The sequence below is a fragment of the Pimephales promelas genome, chromosome 14, assembly GCF_988280905.1.
Source record: "Pimephales promelas chromosome 14, fPimPro1.hap1.1, whole genome shotgun sequence".
Classification (NCBI taxonomy): Eukaryota; Metazoa; Chordata; class Actinopteri; order Cypriniformes; family Leuciscidae; genus Pimephales; species Pimephales promelas.
In genome coordinates, this window is record NC_142782.1 from 7,984,508 (window position 1) to 8,001,969 (window position 17,462).

A 17,462-nucleotide genomic window follows, 5' to 3' on the forward strand; every position below is an offset into this window, starting at 1 on the left:
TCATGGCAATAATTAAGAAGTTCCAATCAACTGGAGATGTTATGAATCTGATTGGAAGAGGACAACTGTCTATAGTGTCTTAATGCACGGCATGAGGTTTGGAATGCCAGGTTCAGGCATGTATACAATGGTCCAAAACAAACATAAAATCAACCTAAAAACGAGTATACAATTAAGGTTCTGCAATGACCATCCACTGTAAACCCAAACAGTATAACTAACCTATAATGGAAAGTACCTTTTACTCAAAATGTGCCAAAAAGTTTAACTAACTAGAGTTTGAGAATTTATGTTTTTATGTGAGAAGTTTTTACAACATGCTTTGCCGATGGCACTCGAAAGGGAGAGTAAATGTTAAAATTAAGTGTAATATCATGTTTTTTTGTTTTTTGTTTTGTGTATGATTAATGTTAAGCGGGAGATTAGTGACTAATGTTTTATTATGCTAATTTAGAAGAATTTCTGTTAATGCTGATTTTAGGACAATGTTAGAATATTTTAACATAAATAAGAATATATGTCTTAATTGTGCTGCACTCATACAACAAATGTTGTACTGTTAAAATGTTAGCAAATGAGCAAGTGACCTTCAGTCAGGATGTTTATTCACATATACTTTACATTTTTAAATTTGCTTAACCAAGTTCCAGCATCTGTTCAAACGCTTTTGCATATCTGACAATATTTTGGCTTTGTCACCTAAGAGTTGTCACATTATACCACCAATGTGGTATATGTAGCAATATGAGGGAGAGAGGGAACAGGTGAGAGAATCATGAGCCATGCACATTGCCATTTGTGATCAGCTGTGAGTGGCTGCCACATGGAAAGGGAACCCAAGTCCTGACCAATTTTCCAAAACATCACTAAACTTCCAGGACTCGACAGTCCAACCATTTCACTCGCATTTTCAACTAAAAATAGATGTGTGCGAAGTAGGGATGGGACGATAACCGGTTTCACTATAAACCGTGATAAAATGTACTGACGGTTAGTATTATCGTTTAAAATTTAATTATCATTAAAACCGTGTTTGATTATCGCGATTTTTATAACTCACTGAATCCTGTCGGCCAGTCTGACGCAGGCGCGCAACACGCAATATTTTTTTTAATTACTATTCGAGAAGGAATGGCGGAAGGCAGTGACCGTGCTCAGGAGGTTTTTCAGCCTTTTAAGAGGACCAAATCTGAGGTGTGGTCATATTTTGGGTTTTACAAAAGTCCTGAGGGAAACTTGATCGAGGATGGTCACCCTGTCTGCCGAACAAAAAGTCACTACAATAGAAACACTTCAAATCTGCCGAGTCGTCTTGTGTGATCATCACCCGAACGCAAGGCAAGTTAACTTTGACCTTAATACCAAAACTACGTCTGGGAAACAATTGGGCACGAAATGTTGTTTTGAGTTGAAACATTTCATGTCACTCACTTGAAATAGACGTGAAGCTTCCACGAAGAAAAGTTCGTAGCAAGTGGCTTTGAGCCAAAGACGAACAAGCAACTTCAAACAAGACTATTATTAAGAGTGATATTTTAAGGGATAGTAAAGTATAGATACATCACGTATTAAACCGATTTTATTTTTACCACATAATTACGGGGACATATTGAATTGATAACGAGATTAGCTAATGTTTTAAATCTTACCTGTTTATGAATTCATTTTGTAAAACAATCGTCCAGACAAGATATATCACACCAATATTATCAAACTATGTAAAAAATAAATCAACTCTGATTTCATTTTTGCAATACAATCAAAAACCGGAGACGCAAGACGGCAAGTTGTATTTGAATGAAACAAGAGCGCGCGTCCGTTGTGAATGTTATGGATGTGCGCTGTGTAATAATGTGTTGCTATTGACGACTGGCATTATAAAGAAGCAAATGCCATAGAATAGAATCTTGCTTAAAAAACTGCATAGAGAGACTTGTTTTATTTGTTGTTTGTTGATTTTCAATTATAAAATGAAATGAAATGTTTTCAGTGTAAGCATCAGTTCTTTTTGAGCACTTTCATAAATTTTTAACAAAAACCGTGATAATATTGATAATCACGATTATTTTGGACACTATAATCGTGATATGAAATTTTCATACCGTCCCATCCCTAGTGCGAAGTGCGAACTGTAAAATGTAGTTTGGAGCATGTGTGCGGAAAAACAAACAAACAAAAACGGATCGGTTTTCTTAAATGTAAGATCATAAAAAGTATTCAAAACCTTAAATGGTATAACACGCAATCATGTTAAAGTGTAAATTGCAGGTTAAATTTTTCACGAAGATAATGCAATGTGCTTACTAAACATTAAGATAAAAACCGCCCACAATTGTTTTTATGTTTTTTTTATACCAAAATGCTGCTTATAATATGAAAAGTTGGCATGTTTTACAGTGGTTTTAAGCACGCCCCCTACCTTCACTAGGCTGGACGTGACATCATAAACTCCAAGCTTTTACTGTCTGTGCCTGCTCCAAGCCTAGAGTTACCTTTAGTCTAAACGGCAAGTAGGCTAGCAGTTATATTGGAGACCTAGCTAGCAAAAATGGTGTGTTTGTGCGGGATGTTTGAATACATCAAAAATGGGGGAGAGGCTTCACAATTTCCCCAAGGACAAACGACTGATTCGTGCCTGTAAGTGTTAGCATACCCGAGGTAGATCTTGGGTATAAGCCCAACTTTAGCCAAGCACGTTGTGTCCGAGCCCAGCCCGGCCCGACACATTAAGTGTAATTATGAGCTCGAGCCCGATTTAAATGCAACCATTTTTTAATATGTGGGTCATTTTTATGACTGACGTTCTCAACTACTTTCTATGTTACTTTCTCCCACCTGCAACATTTATGTTTTGTCCCGCTCGCACCTGCAAAAAGACTTTTTTTCTTTTTTCTGACCTCCAAATACTTTCAAGTCAGCCTACGTGTCGCCACCATACACATCGGCATAAATGCTCCTGATAAATTATTTTTTATTAAGGAATTAACACACAAACCACACTGCTATAACATAAAAACAAGCAGGCTAACTTTCAGTCATGCATGGTTTGTCATGACTGCGCGCAAAGTGCGCTCCTATAATAATTTCTAAAAAGCTGACATCAGTTCATTGCGATCTCACACATCTCTGTTATTATCAATGGATCTTTCATAATACCTACACTTTGTTATAATTCGAGGATTTAAGGATACATAATTCACAAAAAGTCAATTTGGAGCGGTGAGGGGAGTCTATCATAAATGCTTCTGATTGGCCATTGTGTTCCTAGAAATTAACACGTTTGTCTGTGATTGGCTACATCGCTCAATGCTGCAAACATGTTATAAATAGAAACTCTGGCCTGTAAATGTTTCTATTTTGTTTTAGTTCTTGTTGCTTTTCTGCAACAGATGAATTTGTATAGTTTTTATGTTTTATTCATAGATATTTCTAGTTTGCGGGAGTCCCGTGAATCATTTTATTCTTCCTCAACCAGAACACACAGAGTGAGTGCATTACCACCCGCGCATTCATTCATAATCAATGAATATGCACATTTATGCCAAGTGAATGCTTATTAACTAATGCTGATCATGTATTGACTGGACTCTACACACAGACTGTCATTCTCCAGAGTGCTTTATTGCTCAACATCAATTTACTAGCAACATAAAGCAACACTGCTAAACGTCGCCCTCTGTTGGTTAACTGTTACAATAGTTAGTTTTTCAGTACATATTTTTTCTTTAACCTTCGGGCAACCGACGGCGCTCTGAAGCCCTCCCCCCCCCCCCCCCCCCCCCACTAGTTTAATGTTTATGAATGGATTTAACATGAAAGAAGATCATTAATCTTGGCAAACTAAATATAATTTTAAAGGTCTAAGCCTCGGGCATCGATGTCAGTGCACTGTTTTTCGATGGAAAGCTTATAACAAATGTATTTCTTGCATTTAGGTAAGCACCCTTACGAAAAATAATTGCAGTACAATGAAGTAAAACTGCAGTAAAACTGCAGTTTAAAGCAGTATAACTGCAGTACAATGAAGTACAACTGTAGAATTGCAGTATTAACGAAGTATAACTGCAGTATAGATACAATGTGACTGTAGTATATTGAAGTGCAACTGCAGTAAAACCACAGTACAAAAAGTACAACTTTAGAATAGTGAAGTAAAACTGCAGTACAACTGTAGATTTGCAGTATTAACAAAGTATAACTGCAGTATAGATACAATGTGACTGCAGTACAACTGTAGATTTGCCGTATTAACGAAGTATAACTGCAGTATAGATATAATGTGACTGCAGTACAACTGTAGATTTGCAGTATTAACAAAGTATAACTGCAGTATAGATACAATGTGACTGCAGTACAACTGTAGATTTGCAGTATTAACGAAGTATAACTGCAGTATAGATACAATGTGACTGCAGTACAACTGTAGATTTGCAGTATTAACGAAGTATAACTGCAGTATAGATACAATGTGACTAGAGTACATTGAAGTGCAACTGCAGTAAAACAGCAGTACAAAAAGTACAACTTCAGAATAGTGAAGTAAAACTGCAGTACAACTGTAGATTTGCAGTATAATGAAGTAGTTGCAATAACTTCAGTTCAGTGATACACTTTAAAAAGTGATAGACTTTTTTTGATAGAGAAAACTAATCAATTTTTTTTATCTTTTTGTTTTTATTGGGCTCTCAGGCAATGATATCAGTTTTGCCATTAAAAAGTGAAATTACTGAACCTAAATAAAGGAGCAAAAAAAGACAGATGAAGTTTTTGTTTTTTGCATCTGAAGTCTTGGCCTACCAATATTAAACTGTACTGCAGTTCTGCTGTTTTGTGCGAGACATAGCCCATGTGACGAGCTTCCTTCGCGCGCACGCGCCGCGGGCGTTGTCCTGACAACGAGTCTCGAGAGCAGCTGATGCTCATTACTGTCAGTCAGCGTCTTTCCGCGTAGTGTCTGCTCCATAAAATATGGTTTGGTTGATTTCCTCACTGAAATTATCGTTCATATAGGTTCATATTTATGAACTATCACAATTAAAACACAAAGACATGACAGCATTACTCGTGGTGACGGTCATTAACAAGTGGAATGGAAGAGAAGCGTTTTCTGGAAGAAAAGAAGTTCATTGCGCGAGGCCTTGTCAAGTCATTCAGCTTAGAGGTGAGTAAATTATAACATCTAATGTCCTCATATTTCTCTTTTTTTTATATTTTAGATTGGTGTAAAAAAGACTTTACGTATATGTTGTTCAACCCGGTGGGAAAATAAGAGGAAACGCCGCTTCTATTCTGTAATGTTAGTTTTACCATTCTCCGGTTTAACGTTACACTGTTTAACGTTATTGTTAACTGCGTCACAGCAGATTGTGTAACTTATGTTTGCCCTTTGCAGCATATTGTCTATCACTTTTAACACATTTTTTTTTTTAAACTATCTGTATTGTATGAAGTGCTATACACGGTGACTTTACTTGTTTAAATTTAATATCAGGAATATTAGAAATATCAGACACTAACTTACTGGAAAATACAAGCAAATTATGTTCAGTAGTTTGACATTATGTGTAGAAAAGATTTTTTTTTTTTTTTTTTAAGTAGGCTAACTTACTTTTTTTGTGTGATTGCTATTTCCAGGAAAATGTACTGGTAACAACTAAAAACAGAAGACGATGGCTGGGGTGAAACAAATATGCACTCACAGACTTTAAAAATTGTGTGTCTCTGCTTTTTTCCAGAAATGCATGTTATTGGGCAAATTGTGTAGACTGTCAATGGAGTGACAGAAAGATTTCATCAAAAATATCTTCAGTTGTGTTCCCCGTGTCTTGCGGGGTTGGAATGACATGAGGGTGAGTAATTTAACTTTTTATCTGGAGTGTTCAAACTCATTATTAATGCTGAACAATAAACCATAAATTAACATAAATAGGATGTAATTCAATAAGATTAAATCTAATATGGATATGTCTAGATATAGAATAACATTTTGCTAAAGAAAACCTCAAAAAGGTTCATTATAGATACAGTAAGATACAGTAAACACCTGTTCACTGGTCATTTTCCACAGCTGTATGCAAAGGCAAGTGGGCTTCTCCTGGGAGACTAAATTAATCACCTAGTTTAGTGCTGTCTACTGTTTTAGAAGAGGAAGTTGCTCAACTGCATTTGTGAGAAAATTGAGCCGAGATCTCTTATATAAAGCCAAGTGTTAGGGACGCACGATGACATCAGCACGACATCGGTATCAGCCGATAAAAGCTTAATGATCATCGGTATCGACCGATAGTAATATCTCTGCCGATGAGCCTTGCCAATATGTGGTGGATATACTATGCGCACGTGACGACCGTGAACGTAGCATGAGCGCCAGCAACTTAAATGTCCAGCTGTGTGGAGGAAAAGGTGCGCTTCAGTATCGAGTTCTTTTTCAGGCTTGAACAAACCATAACACACACACAATATGTGCCAAAATGTCAGTTTTGTCGAGTGTCCTCATTAGAGCAGTTTTAAAGGTCCCCTGACATTTTTTTTTTATTATTATTTTATAATGTTTCCTGGGTTGCCCTTATGTTAGTATGTTTTTTAGATCAAAAATAGTCATAATTTCATAATTTCAAATGACTCAGAGCCGGTGTTGTGCCTATTTTCCACCCTCCGTCAGCGGAGCGCTGATGAGGGGGCGATCACATTAACACATGTCACCACTCACCACTCTTTTGCCATGTTCAATATTCTCCCCAACACTTTTTAAAACATCTTCGTGGCAAGGATGTACCAATACAAAATAATAAAACATCTCCAGTTAACTTTCAGACCATTCAATTTGTTTGTTTGTCAAATTAGAGTCCATCTAGCTCTGAAATGTGTTGTTTTTTTAAATCAAGTGATCACTTTTTGGCAGGTAAAATACTGCATTATAATGGTTGTATTGGCCCTTTACAGGTATTTTAATAGGTCAAAAGTACTGGGTGAGTAATAATCAGTCAGATTTAACCTCATTAATATAAGCAACACATTTCAGGGCAGAAATAACCTTTCAATCAATAAGTAGAGGCTTCAATCACTGAAGGTTGGTTGTAATAATGGTTGTACTGGGTGAGTGATGTTTATTTGCACGTTATGTCTGCTTGATCCACATAAAAGCAACTGCATTCGTAAAGTGAATGGGCGATACACCTGTAACACGCGGCGCGCGCTCCCGCGGCCGGCGATCAATCTTCGGCGGACCATCACTTTTCGGCTACGAGTCATTTGAAATACAATAAACGTACAAATAAATATTACAGATTAAAAAACGATCGGAAATGTCGTCCAATTTTCTAATACTATTGTTTGATGACAACAATACATTTGGAAAACAAAATACAGCCATTTCTGATTTTTTCTTTTAAACAAAAAACCAAGTTGCACCCTTTTTTAAATGTCATCTTTCATTCCGAAATAGAATAATGAATGAACGAAAAAGTACACGGGCCGTGCGTGTATTTTTTTATATATATATATTATTATATGGGGGGAAATGTGTATAAATATCGGTATCAGCCAAAATGAGTTTGCAAATATCGGCATATCGAATATCGGCCAAAATCCAATAATTTGCGTCCCTACCAAGTGTCTCACACTGCATTTTCGCTCAAATTGACCTTTTCACTTGCGCATTGCTTGCTTTGTTTATGAGTCGAGTTTTCCTTTAAAAAGCAGATTGAGTTTGTTTGCAAATGCTGGATTTGTTTGTTTAATTATGGCACAATATTAATTCCATTGAATAACTCCTATTTCAAAAAACAGTGGCGTGTTCCTGCATTAACTTGCAGATTCATTTTAAGCATAATACTGTATATGCCTGTGGTGAAGAGTAACTGAAAAGATTGTCTCTGATTCTTTTTGTTTGTTTATTACAGACTACTTCCAAAATTGTGTTTCCACATCTGAGATGAAGGCAGTGAAAAGAACGAAGTGGAATAAGAATAAGCTCTTCAAAAAACACAACTTCTCTGAATAATGTGGGGGAAGATGTTTGCATGATTTGTAAATAAACACTTTAAATACATTGTCTAACTCTCAGCCTGTTATTTGAAATAAAATAAAAAGAAAAATCACGTTATTTGTTGCATTGCAGTTTGAGACATTCACTGTTGTGTACCTTAATTCATTATTGCAGATGTGTGAACTTATTTGGGATATTCTGGTTGTATTCCAATGGTATTGTACAGCATTTTATTTGTATTGCATTTCAGTAGTATTGTACTTTAGTCGAATTATGTATTGCAGTGCTACCGCAGCTATATTGCAGTATTATTGCAGTAATACCGCAGTTATATTGTAGTACTACTGCACTTATATTGCAGATCTACCGCAGTTATATTGCAGTATTATTGTAGTACTACTGCAGTTATATTGCAGTACTACTGCAGTTATATTGCAATATTATTGTAGTACTACTGCAGTTATATTGCAGTATTATTGCAGTACTACTGCAGTTATATTGCAGTATTATTGTAGTACTACTGCAGTTATATTGCAGTATTACCGCAGTTATATTGCAATATTATTGGAGTACTACTGCAGTTATATTGCAATATTAGTGGAGTACTTCTGCAGTTATATTGCAGTATTACTGCAGTTATATTGCAATATTATTGGAGTACTACTGCAGTTATATTGCAATATTATTGGTATACTACTGCAGTTATATTGCAGTATTACCACAGTTATATTGCAGTATTATTGTAATACTACCGCAGTTATATTGCAGTATTATTGTAATACTACCGCAGTTATGTTGCAGTTCTACTGCAGTTGTACTCAAACTACTGTATACTGCAATAATGCAGTTTTTTCGTGTCCAAAAAACTGCATTTTCTACATGCAGTATTACTTCTAAAAAAACTGCAGTATTTTTTTGTAAGGGCAGTACACATAAAAACGCACGTAAACAAAAACGGAGTACTCACCATTATTTTGTAATAACGAGCCAGACACGCATCCACTGTTAAAAATTCCAGATTGAATGGAAAGCTGAGGGTCCACTGAATAACATCCCATAGAGCATTTTTTGTCCAAAGAAAAAATAATGTTGTAATATCCATGGTTATTCCTTTGTTTACATCGCGTTTCTTCAGGGTGAATATCATGCGGTTTTGTTATGCAATAAAATAGTCCATAGAAAACAGACTCCCGGTAGCAGACCCTTATATGGGTGTGTTGCTTAGAGTGTAATGAACAAATTACGACCGCGCACACACACACAAATACAAAGATAAGCGATATCTAGTTCAAAATATGCAAACACTGCAGTCCGTTTTTTTGACGTCATGATATGCACATCATATCATTCTGTCTTTACAACGAAAGCTAATAAAAGAAACGACATGATATGACTGGTAAAACATGTAGCCAACCAGTGCACGATTCCAACGATGCCCGGGAAGTTTGAATTTCTCACACGAACATATGTTTTTATTTGCTCTCCGTCCGGTAGAGGAGCTAAACTCAGGCTCTGCAGAGCCACACCCACCGCCGTCATGTTTTGACAGCCTGCAGTGCTATAGCTAAGAGCTAAGATAACAAGCTAAGAGGTAGCTAGTCAACAAACATCTGTTCGTGCAGACATGCAGACTGTCATAAAATGATTTGTCAAAAGAAGTATTTTTCTGCTGAAGTAGTTATTCGAGATCACTCGAAGATGGATTATGTCGACATTGATGAGAAGATGAGTGATGAGAAGATCGTGACGACGGTGATAATTATGCTTGAGGGCGGAAAAGATTATCCAATTTTCGGTGAGTTGCTTTATACATAACTTATGTAACATGCACACATTACGTATGTCTGTGTGTGTGTGGGTGGGTGAGAGAGAGAGAGAGAGAGAGAGAGAGAGAGAGAGAGAGAGAGAGAGAGAGAGAGAGAGAGAGAGAGAGAGAGAGAGTGTGTGTTTGGTTTCCAGTTGTTTCATACGGAAAATGCATTGTGTAAAGTTGTGTCTGAATAGATTATGCTACTTTATATGCATTTATTTATTTGTATATATGTATTTATATGCGTTGTACGGTTATGCAGTTGTTTGCCGTTTTTTTCTGGCACATGTGGTGTGCTATCTGAAGGATGGAGGGGCTGGACACCTGTGCAATATACATTTTTTCCTAGCACACATACTGTATATTTTTACAGTCAATATACATAATATTTATAGTACAAATGCAAATATTTGTACTGTAAATATGATGTATGTTGTACTGTAAATGTATATGTTGTATGTATATATATATATATATATATATATATATATATATATATATATATATATATATATATTGTTTTTTTTTTTTTGTTTTTTTTTTTTGCAGAAATTGGTGGGAAGAATTGCAGAAAGTATGTGCTATATAGGAAAGAGTTGTATGCTTTCAAAATGCCACATTCCTGTCTGATGGCCGGCCATCAGTGTGATTGTTGGTTCTTTGTCTGGTCATCCATATGAATGCTGTCTATATCACTGGCCATTGATTGTTGATTGAATGGATGAGCTTTAGTACGAATGCTGTGTAAACGACTGCCCATCAGTTTGATTGTTGAATGAATGGCCAGCTATATAGAAACTAAACAGAATTATTTACTTGACATGCAGTGCTAATTATCTTTCCATTCTTTCCCATGCAACAGCCATCAAGTTGAATCTTCAGATGATGAATGGCATCCAAGCACCAGCCAGAGATGCAAGCTCTCAGTTTCTTCACTATTCTTCACTTTTTCCATCCTTTTCAGAACATTGCAATTGTCAAGAGGATGGTGGCATCAAAAGCTAGGAATGGACTAAAGCAATATATGAAGGCCAAGCCAACAAAGTACAGTATTTATATCACTTGTATTTTCTATTGCAAAGAACCTCAGTTATTTATTTTTTATATTTCATAATATTTTACTTATGTATTTTACATATATATATTTTTTTGTTCTGTTGTGCAAATAAATCACTTGCATAAAGTCTAATGGTTGTGTGTATTATTTTATAATTGCATTATTTTATGAATTGACTGAAATAGCTTGCAGTGCCCTGCATAACATTTGGTCATTAGGTTGCTTTTTGATGTATCCAAGGAGGTTTCTTGGTACCTGGACATAGTCTTGGAAAAAATATTGTAGGAATCTCATTTTTCATAATATCTTCCTCAAATTTGAAATATAAACTGATGAGACTTATGTCTTTCAATCAATTACCTAACTGGATTCCTACAGGTTTGTTTTCATTTATTTTTACATGAAATTGTAAAATATTACATGCAGTATAAATTACCTTCAAGACACTTTAAATTCTATAACTTTTTGTCTGTGTAAGTTTTTTCAACTTTAACAGTTGGGTAATACACTCTAAAGTGTCTTCTTTTTAAACATGTCTAAATTGTGCATGTAGTGCAAATAGTTGAGCAACTGCAAATATTTTAGTTTGGGCATGTTATTTCTGGGGATGTGCCTCAGGCAGGGGGAGGGAGAAAGGGAACTGACATAGTCTTGGAAAAAAGTTTGCAGGAACCCCATTGTTCATTATATCTTCCTCAAATTTGAAATATAAACTGATGAGACTTGTGGCTTTCAATCCTTTATCTATCTGAATTACTCCAGGTCTATTTTTATATATTTGTACATGAAATACTAAAACATTTTTGTGGCGCACATTATTTTTGAGGCACTTTTAACTTTTATAACTTTTTTTCTGTTTGAGCATTATCAAATCTGATTGATTGTTAGTAGAGTCCCAACTGTCTTCTTTCCAAAGATACCTTAATTGTGCCTGTGGTACACTGTTCTCAGGAGCTGTATTTATTGTTATCCAGGCATGTCATTTTCAGCTGTGAGCCCCCTTGTGGAGCTGAAGGTTAACAGGTTAACTGGTTAAACTGTAACCTAAACAAGGTCTGTCAACTTTAACAGCACTTACTCATAATAACAGCAACAACAACAAAAACAAGTTAGCTCAACACAATCTTGCTGCATATTTCTAACATTAGCTGCACAAAACTATGCTGCATATATCTAAGTAAATACTCTTTTTTTCTGGTGTAAACAAACCTAACTTAGTTTAGGTTTCATTGCGTGACGTAGTGGTCTTCCCCGAACCTACAGTATCTCAAGGAAGGTGAGTTTTTCTCTACTTGTGTTTCCTCGGTTAGTCCATCAGAGATAACTGTACTTTCAATACAGGTGCTTGGCACTTTCAGCAGGTGACGGCGATTTCTTCGCAGTGCACTGTAAAAAAATATTGTTGGTTTAACTTAAAAAAATTGAAGTAACCTGGTTGCCTTAAAATTTTAAGTTCATTGAAATGGAAAATTTTTTGATACAATGAAGGAGATTGATTTAATCATCAGAAACTCAAAATATTATGTTAGGCCTATCTGAATTACATAAATTATTTAAGTTGATTTGACAAAAGTTTGTGATTACAAATCATGAAAATATTTTTTTTACAGTGTGTGTTACCATACTTAGTAAGTACCTCGTATGATTTTGGTGTTGTCTCTTTGATGACCTTTGCTACAGGTCCCCATTTTCCATCACATCTGACACGTACCGTGTCCTTTTGTTCCAGTGGACATAATTGTTTGGCATTCCTGGCATAGGCTTTGCTCTGGCTGTTCATCTTTGTATAATTTCCATGTCTCTTTTGAAGCAGGTGTTCTGCTGAGGGTAGCCGTGTTCTCAGCTTCCTGTTCATGAGAATTTCACCTGGAGACTGTCCACATTCAAGAGAGAATTTGAATGTGGACTTGATGACTTTTTCAGCCAAGCCGTTTGACTACGGGTACAGTGGACTTGATGTTACATGTTCAAACCCATAAGTCTCTGTAAAATCTCTGTAGTCCTGACTGCTGAGCAGTGGTCCATTGTGACCAGTCACCGGAATTCCATGTCTTGCAAAGATGGCTTTAGTGCCATTGTTCCTCAGTTGTAGTTGTAGCACCCCATACGACTAAATCATCCAGGAAGACTCCCACACCTTCCGTGCCATAGAACATTTGTTGTACTGTTCTGTGGAAAACCTCTGGAGCTGAGGCAATTCCAAAAGGCATGCGTAGGAAGCAATGTCTACCAAAGGGAGTGCTTTATTGCTCAACATCCGTTTACAAGCAACATAAAGCAACACCACTAAATGGTGCCCTCTGTTGGTTAACTGTTACAATAGTCAGTATAAGTACAGATCAAACTAATGGAATTAAGATTATAATCAGAGTAACCATAGTTGAAGAAAACTAGGTGCCGTACGGCAATTTTAATCACAATAAATGAGCATATAAACATCTTAATTCACATTATTACTGCTCTGACCAAAGTGTGCATGTGCACGGACTGTCACGTCAAATAATGAAGGATCCAGAAGCAGATAGACAGGAATAACAGTCTTTAATTAATGATAGAAACAAAGGGAGTCTGTCGTTAATGAACACAGATCTGGAGACAAACAGAAGCGGGAATAATCTCCTGTCACGAAGCGCTGAACAGAACCTCCTAGGCGCAGTCTCTAGGAACAGGAGACGTCTCAGTCACAAAGAGTGGACGAAGAGAGCCCCAAGCAGCAGCAACAGCAAGGCACGGAAAAATACTCTTAGTAGCCAGACTGATACGGACAAACAAGACAAGACTGTTAGCACTTGACTAAATCAGAGAGGACGGACGTACCGTGACATGAAACAATGATCCGACAAAGAGACTACTGAAACAAACGCCAGATAAAGGGTGAACACTTAAGGCGGGCATACACTGTGCGATGTCTGTGCGATTTCGCAAGGTACCTACTCACACTGAACGAGTAAATCGCATGCGATGCAAAGCCAAAGTTCAGGATTTATGTGCTCACACTGTACGGTCTGATCGTCGAGCTGCGACTTCACTGCTCACACTATACGTGTAATATCTGCGATAACCCCATGGATTGCGCCTATTTACGTGTATGTATCCAGGGATATTGTCAAAACAAGCATCTGCTAGTATCAAGATGATTTAGCATTTTCAATTTATACATTTAATTATTATTGGTATTATTGTATTATCATTATTAGGGGAGGCCTATAGGCTAATTTTATTATTAAATTGAGCCGCTATTATAATTAATTTGCCACGCAATATTTTCACAGCACGTTGGGGGGATAAAATAGTACATAATCTTACTCCTCATTAAAAATTGTCTAAAACATTTAGGTCGATTACAATGAATTATAGGCATATAAAATAACTATTAACAGTCTATAATATGTCCGAACATTGACATAATTAATCATCAATGAAAATTAAAAACAGGTTTATTTCAAAAACATTGTTTGAGAAAATAATACATCGCAGACGGTGGGTAATATTATCCATTTTGCAACACGAACTGGAGGTAAGCAACAGTAATTTGTAGCTAGTTTGAACCACAGAACTTAAAGATCTCCCTCTTTTTGTTTTATTTAATTTTTTTTTTTTGCTGCAGATGAAATCAAGTGGTCCTCGATGCAGAGCCAAATGGGAGGAGCTGGAGCTCTAGCTCCTCCCCTCGCTGGAGCTCCAGCTCCTCCCCTCACTGGATTTAATGGGGGCCGCGCAAACGCAGGTAAACTTCCGAGCACTCGGCATGATTTCAAAAGCAACATATTTCAGCGCCAGCGCGATTTTTATTTAACACAAATAAACAAAATAAATACTCTGTTAGTTAGGAAGAGTTGGCCCTGCATCGAGCACCATATCATTTTATGTGGCGTGAGAGTCACACACCACCCGAAATCCGATCGTTCAGACTGAGGCATATGTCCCGGTATTTGAATAGGATTTCAAACCACATATGGATGTAGCTTGAAACGGATTTCATGTGCTTTTCTGGGCTGACAATCTGAACGTAGCCTATGTCGGGATAAGAAATAGAAGGAAGAATTCCAGAGAAGCTAGCTCGGTCGGACATTTACCACATATTAACTTTAGTTTGTCAAAATATTGCACTCTTTCCTGCTTTATAAGGCCTTCTCTGTATGAATTTCGCACATACCACAGGGTTTTTCTGTGTTTTTTTAGTGTAACAATGTGTTCAGTAGTCAGTGTTGTGCAAGTTACTTCCAAACTGTAATACATTAGGTATTACTTGTTACTGTTATTTAAAAGTAATTCATTACCTTACAATATTACTGTCTCAGAATTGTAATGCGTTACATTACTCATGTATTACTTTTGAGTTACTTTCACCAAAATAACTAAGTAGAACTTAACTTAACTGCAACGATATGCAATATGAAACCGAAATCGCGATTCGCCACACGACTCAGATCCACGAACCTACAGAATCGCGACACACCTCTTCCAACTCCAGCGTTATTCTCCTTACCGTCCAGATCCAATGCTGCCTTATCTTTAAATTAGTCTATTAGTATTATTTGAAGTTAACATTATAAAATACGTAGACCTACACCACAAAACTAGTTGAGGATAAATTATTTAAAATTGGGGAAGTCCAGCATTATGGACATGACATTTGCAGTCAAAACTTGAAATAAAAATTCTCAGAAAATACATGTATTGAAACGTATATAGGCTACTTCCTTAAAGGACTCCAGACATTAGACAAATATCAGTCTGTTTTATTTTTAATATTAGGGAAAAGACACACATTCATGCATGACAAAAAAATAGGAGGCAAAATATATTTTTTGTAATTCTGTTAATTACACTGCGCAAATCGGATGAGGAAGGGTTGGCTCTCCAGTCTCCATAGAACTTAAAATATTCATTTTATTTTAGTTTTTGTGTTCGCATTTATGAGGAAAAAACAATGTTACAGACACGACCGCTCTGAACTGGCACTAAAAGACTGCTTTAAAACTTTCACATAGTCTGTTGCCTTTAAGAAGTAAAAGCAGACAATACACTGTAATACAACTGTAATACAAGCCTCACTGAACATGTAACGAGTAAAATATTACTGAAAATTGATTAGTAATGCCTTACACTACTGCGTTACAGCAAAAAGTAATATGTTACTGTAATCTATTACTTTTGTAATGCGTTACTCCCAACACTGTCAGTAGTACATAAACAGTGCAATCCATGCTATTGTTTACATCCGAGTGCCTCCATAATGGCCGCTCATCCGGGTTACCGCCCAGAATGTGACGTCGGTGAAAACCCTCTATATGAAGCATAAGGGGCAACATTAGTTAAGTTCAATCTTTCCGGGGCTAAAATCACTTCTCGAAAAGACGTGCACAGACAGCAACTTCATAATATCACTCGCCAGTGTGTTGACAAACGCAACACCAACACTTTCCCACGCACGTTATTGGATGAAGGCAACCAATACGTCATGCATGTCGGACCCCACACGTAGCCGCCTGCTTTATTCGCCGGGAAAATAACCTGGAGAAAGGTACCGATATTATAGTAATGTGCCAAGTATGTGAGTGGCAACAATTTTTATTAGCTTTGTTGAAAGGTGTAGTGGTTATATACAGGGGTGCACATAACTTTATCAGTGAGTTACTCAGGTGAGTACCAGAAGATGGTGTTTGGTACTCACACATGTAGCGTGGTCTTAAGTGCAGTCTTCCTCACTGTCCTCCTCAGTGTCACCACCACTGTCCTCTTCAGTGTCCTCTGCTTCAGCTTCCTGCATGGTATATGAAGATGCTGCAGATGCACCTCCCTGTCCTTGGTTGAGCCTCCGATTAGCTGTCTCCATCCACAGGTCAACAGCTTGCTTTGGGTCAAATGTCTCTGTGGTCTGCTTTGACAGGTGTATTTGCATCAGGGCTGTGAGACGAGCATGTGACAGACGAGATCTGTACTTGGTTTTAATTATGTTGAGATGTGAGAATCCCCTCTCACAAGCTGCACTGCTTAAAGGCAGCGTTAGAGACAGCTTAACCATCTTGTTGATGTTGGAGTAATCATCTGGGTTACTTGTATTTACTATTTGGACCAAGTCATACACAGAAGAGGCTCCCAGGCGTTTTCCTGCCTGCTTTAAGCGCATCCATTCTGTCACAGTGGTGTCTTTGTCAAGTTGCAATGTGGCCTCATATTTCTTGAGAATGCTACAAACTGTCGTGTTTCCAAAACTGTGGAGGTCTTGCATTTCCTGAGGCCATGTTGAAGGATCAAATACTAAAAAATGATCACATGACTTGAGGGAGTCATATCTAATTTCAAACTCTTCAATTAACCCCCTGAGTAAGTTTGTCTTATCTCTGTCAGCATCAGCATTAGAAACAGTGTGTGCCCTGTGGCCTTCACTATCAAGCAGAAGTGTGAACTGTCCAATGGCCACCATGAGTTCATCCTTACATTCTCCAATGGTCAGCTTTTCCTTCTGAAACCTAATGGATGTGGTCTTCAAAATGTTACCAATGTCAAGCATGTTTGACAAAAAGCACTGAAAACGCTCTGAGCAGATATGCTGTAAGTCACTGTTATCACTTTTAGCCAGTTGCATTTTAATGGCTGGCAAT

The 17,462-nt window shown here is 37.1% G+C and overlaps 3 long non-coding RNA genes across 3 annotated transcripts; 2 read left to right on the forward strand and 1 right to left on the reverse strand.

The window, feature by feature from the left end:
• The first annotated feature begins 4,680 nt into the window (after positions 1–4,680).
• LOC148973648 (uncharacterized) lies at positions 4,681–8,058 on the forward strand. Its single transcript, XR_016146457.1, has 3 exons — positions 4,681–5,161; positions 5,736–5,849; positions 7,902–8,058. It is a non-coding gene; the product is annotated as an uncharacterized LOC148973648 (long non-coding RNA).
• An 860-nt stretch (positions 8,059–8,918) lies between these two features.
• LOC148973649 (uncharacterized) lies at positions 8,919–11,116 on the forward strand. The gene is made up of 2 exons (XR_016146458.1): positions 8,919–9,782; positions 10,660–11,116. It is a non-coding gene; the product is annotated as an uncharacterized LOC148973649 (long non-coding RNA).
• A 770-nt stretch (positions 11,117–11,886) lies between these two features.
• LOC148973650 (uncharacterized) lies at positions 11,887–13,107 on the reverse strand. The gene is made up of 2 exons (XR_016146459.1): positions 12,491–13,107; positions 11,887–12,240 (listed from the first exon to the last, which is right to left on the reverse strand). It is a non-coding gene; the product is annotated as an uncharacterized LOC148973650 (long non-coding RNA).
• Positions 13,108–17,462: the final 4,355 nt, after the last annotated feature.